The sequence below is a fragment of the Convolutriloba macropyga genome, unplaced genomic scaffold (assembly GCF_964194025.1).
Source record: "Convolutriloba macropyga unplaced genomic scaffold, txConMacr16.3 SCAFFOLD_5245, whole genome shotgun sequence".
Lineage (NCBI taxonomy): Eukaryota > Metazoa > Xenacoelomorpha > Acoela > Convolutidae > Convolutriloba > Convolutriloba macropyga.
Genome location: NW_027450485.1, coordinates 1 through 5000, shown reverse-complemented (window position 1 = coordinate 5000; position 5000 = coordinate 1). Strand labels below are relative to the sequence as shown.

The window sequence follows — 5000 nt, the reverse complement described above, 5'->3', positions numbered from 1 at the left end:
AGTGCAATTCATAAAAATTACACTGTTCACTTTCATTTCGCGTGTGCGCTTTCAATGAGCGACAACACTTGCAAGCAACTCACACTCCTTGGTCCGTGTTTCAAGACGGGCTGTAGAGAGCATTGAATAGGAAGTTGAGGTCAGACAGGCAATCAAGATCAATTTATCTCATTTTGTTTAGAATCAACAAGAAGAATTCCGAGGAAAACTTCTGCTCGATTCATTAACAAGATTTGCCAAAAGACGACAACTACACTACTCGGTAGCCGAGAATATAATATCAAGGCATTGAGTATGGTAACGCTCACTCCAGTTCCCCTTCAACAGTTTCACGTACTTTTCACTCTCTCTTCAGAGTGCTTTTCAACTTTCCCTCACGGTACTTGTTTACTATCGGTCTCGCTTTATAATTAGCTTTTGGAGAGACATATCTCCAGCTTCGAGTTGCACTTTCAAACAACTCTACTCATAGGAATGAGCCATTATGACTGGTATCGAAAATGACCTTTACAGGATTTTCACCTTCTTTGATGCTACTTTCCAGTAGACATCAGGACAAATTCACCAGTCTAGCATCAAACCATACCGGACACCGAGAAATGTTGCCATTTCTCTTCCCGATGAGCTTTTCCCTGTTCATTCGCCATTACTAAGGGATTCTCAGTTGATTTCTTTTCCTCCCCTTACTGATATGCTTAAGTTAAGGGGGTTCTCTCGCCCAATTCAGGTTATGTAGTTGATTGTCTCTTAATTGGTTCACTGACCAATATGAGACAGAAACCGATTCAGCAGTTTTGTTCGCTACTACTATCAAACACAGGTCGAAGTTTCCATTCAGTCATTAATTCCAACTTTCAAATGTTGTTGTTTCAGCTTTCGCTTACTAGAAGCAACATAATACTCGCTGCAATACAGACCTCGGGAAACCCTCACCGTGAATAAGGTTCACTCACATATTTCACTACATTTTGCGTGGGATTGGAGATGAGGCTACTCGTTCTTGCTCAGTACTAGGCTGAAAATTAACGAAACTTCGTTACAAACGTTCACATGTTGATGTTTCCGCTTTCGCGTACTCGAAACAACATAATACTAGTCTTTGTAATTTAGTTTCATAATTTCAACTGTTCTCATGCAGAATTTTTGCTCATTCTTATCCCAAATTTTGACCTGGCTACTAGTTACACTCCTTGTACTTATTGCAAAATGACCACAAATTTCAACAGCTTTCACATGTTGCTGTTTCGGCTTTCGCTTACTACAGTCAACATAATACTCGTTGCAAAATAAGTGCTCGGCATCTGCAATTTTCCAAAGACGAAGTTTCGCCAGTTCAATTTTCGCTCGCCAATTATGGCTACTAATTCACACGGTACTGAGCTCAACAACATTAAATTTGTTCAGCAAGACTTTCACATGTTGATGTTTTGGCTTTCGCCTACTAGAAGCAACATAATACTCGTCTTGTTAGCTCATTCAATGAGAATAGCTTTTCCCGTTGAGAATTTTTGCCTTCAATTGGCGTTGTAGTGAGTTTGGCTACTCAGATCACCAAATACTTGTGACAATTCGAACCAGAAATGTTTTCAATTTTCACATGCTGATGTTTCGGATTCAACCTACTAGAAGCAGCATAATACTTGTATTCAACAATTTCTGTATCAAATCCCAGTTTTCTCTGGTGCATCTTTGCCAAACTATTCCAAACTGCCTGAGTCTGAATACCAATTACAGGTACTAGTAAATGCACGTTACTAAGGACTATATAGTTCTAGGTTACTGTACACAACGACGTTCACATGTTGATGTTTCAGCTGCCGCTTACTAGAAACAACATAATACTTATCGTGCATACCTTTCCATAACTTGTCCTTTTCAGATGCATTAGTTTCCCTTTGTCTTGGCTTCTACAGTCAGACTGGCTACTAGTAACAGCACAGTACTAATCACATATCGTTCTACAGTTTGCAGACAACTTTCACATGTTGATGTTTCAGCTTTCGCCTACTAGAAACAACATAATACTCGCTGTATACATTTGTAGTTCTCTATGTAACTTTCATGTGAAGAAGTTTCGCCAGTCTTTTTGACTGTCTCAAATCTGAGTCATGCTTAGGCTACTAGTTGCTTCATAGTACTTATCGCCTCGAGATCATTGAACAAAACTTGATTTTCACATGTTGCTGTTTCAGCTTCCGCTTACTAGAAACAACATAATACTAGTCTCATTAAGTTCCGTCTCTTTGCAATTTTCTTATGAAGAAAATTCGCCATCACAATGACTCCAGCAGTTCTTGATCAAGGAATGCAATCATTGATCAGAATGCTATTATTTGAATCGGTTCTGCTTTAAGTGTTCCAATTTTATTGGAAGCACCAACAATAGAACATCAATGTGTTCAATCGAGAGTTATATAACCCTGAATCGGACGCAGTCAACAGCCGAAGCCGAGACCGCCTTTTGCGTTAGAGAGGTCGGTAAACAAATCTTGCGATTCATACCGAATTAACACATATAGCTGTGCTCCTCTTCGTAAAGCGAGCCAAGTGATCCCCTGTTGAAGGATGTATTTGGACCAATCTAGTAGCATTTGGTTTCCAACAAGCTCTCCCAAGTTAGCTTACTTATTGGGCTTTTCAACCAATTCGGTTGGCTACAAGCATCATCAAAGTACTAGCCACAGTTTGATCGCAAAATTCTACGACTTTCACATGTTGATGTTTCGGCTTGCGCTTAGCCTACTATAAGCAACATAATACTAGTCATATCATAGAGCGTGATCAGCTTGTGACGTTCTCATGATGAAGTTTCACCAACAGTGTCTCACTTCGAGCTTAAATCCAGCTACTAGTAACTACACAGTACTGACTGCAACGATAACTTTTATCTATACCTTTCACATGCTGCGCTTTCGGCCAGGGCCTACTAACGTCAACATAATACTCGATATAAACTTTTGTTCATGATGCAGCTTCCCCATGCAGAAGTTTCGCCTTCAAATGCTCTCTTGGCCATATGACGTAAGAAAAGGTTACTAGTAACATCACAGTACTAGCCACAGTTTGATTGCAAAATTCTACGACTTTCACATGTTGATGTTTCGGCTTGCGCTTAGCCTACTAGAAGCAACATAATACTAGTCATATCATAGAGCGTGATCAGCTTGTGACGTTCTCATGATGAAGTTTCACCAACAGTGTCTCATTTCGAGCTTAAATCCAGCTACTAGTAACTACACAGTACTGACTGCAACGCTAACTTTTATCTATACCTTTCACATGCTGCGCTTTCGGCCAGGGCCTACTAACGTCAACATAATACTCGATATAAACTTTTGTTCATGATGCAGCTTCCCCATGCAGAAGTTTCGCCTTCAAATGCTCTCTTGGCCATATGACGTAACACAAGGTTACTAGTAACATCACAGTACTAGCCACAATTTGATCGCAAAATTCTACGACTTTCACATGTTGATGTTTCGGCTTGCGCTTAGCCTACTATAAGCAACATAATACTAGTCATATCATAGAGCGTGATCAGCTTGTGACGTTCTCATGATGAAGTTTCACCAACAGTGTCTCACTTCGAGCTTAAATCCAGCTACTAGTAACTACACAGTACTGACTGCAACGATAACTTTTATCTATACCTTTCACATGCTGCGCTTTCGGCCAGGGCCTACTAACGTCAACATAATACTCGATATAAACTTTTGTTCATGATGCAGCTTCCCCATGCAGAAGTTTCGCCTTCAAATGCTCTCTTGGCCATATGACGTAAGAAAAGGTTACTAGTAACATCACAGTACTAGCCACAGTTTGATTGCAAAATTCTACGACTTTCACATGTTGATGTTTCGGCTTGCGCTTAGCCTACTAGAAGCAACATAATACTAGTCATATCATAGAGCGTGATCAGCTTGTGACGTTCTCATGATGAAGTTTCACCAACAGTGTCTCATTTCGAGCTTAAATCCAGCTACTAGTAACTACACAGTACTGACTGCAACGCTAACTTTTATCTATACCTTTCACATGCTGCGCTTTCGGCCAGGGCCTACTAACGTCAACATAATACTCGATATAAACTTTTGTTCATGATGCAGCTTCCCCATGCAGAAGTTTCGCCTTCAAATGCTCTCTTGGCCATATGACGTAACACAAGGTTACTAGTAACATCACAGTACTAGCCACAATTTGATCGCAAAATTCTACGACTTTCACATGTTGATGTTTTCGGCTTGCGCTTAGCCTACTAGAAGCAACATAATACTAGTCATATCATGGAGCGTGATCAGCTTGTGACGTTCTCATGATGAAGTTTCACCAACAGTGTCTCATTTCGAGCTTAAATCCAGCTACTAGTAACTACACAGTACTGACTGCAACGATAACTTTTATCTATACCTTTCACATGCTGCGCTTTCGGCCAGGGCCTACTAATGTCAACATAATACTCGATATAAACTTTTGTTCATGATGCAGCTTCCCCATGCAGAAGTTTCGCCTTCAAATGCTCTCTTGGCCATATGACGTAACACAAGGTTACTAGTAACATCACAGTACTAGCCACAATTTGATCGCAAAATTCTACGACTTTCACATGTTGATGTTTCGGCTTGCGCTTAGCCTACTAGAAGCAACATAATACTAGTCATATCATAGAGCTTGATCAGCTTGTGACATTCTCATGATGAAGTTTCACCAACAGTGTCTCATTTTGAGCTTAAATCCAGCTACTAGTAACTACACAGTACTGACTGCAACAATAACTTTTATCTATACCTTTCACATGCTGCGTTTTTCGGCCAAGGCCTACTAACGTCAACATAATACTCGATATAAAATTTTGATCATGATGCAGCTTTCCCATGCAGAAGTTTCGCCTTCAAATGCTCTCTTGGCCATATGACGGAACACCAGGTTACTAGTAACATCACAGTACTAGCCACAGTTTGATTGCAAAATTCTACGACTTTCACATGTTGATGTTTCGGCTT

General features: G+C 40.2%; 1 non-coding gene and 1 pseudogene across 1 annotated transcript in view; both read right to left on the bottom strand.

Annotated features, from left to right (window-relative positions):
* Positions 1-732, bottom strand: part of LOC142355941 (large subunit ribosomal RNA) — a 3522-nt gene extending 2790 nt beyond the window's left edge. The window contains exon 1 of the ribosomal RNA XR_012761331.1: positions 1-732. This exon is cut by the window's left edge and continues 2790 nt beyond it. This is a non-coding gene — a ribosomal RNA (large subunit ribosomal RNA).
* A 1683-nt stretch (positions 733-2415) lies between these two features.
* Positions 2416-2567, bottom strand: LOC142355940 (5.8S ribosomal RNA; annotated as a pseudogene).
* Between the last annotated feature and the right edge of the window lie 2433 nt (positions 2568-5000).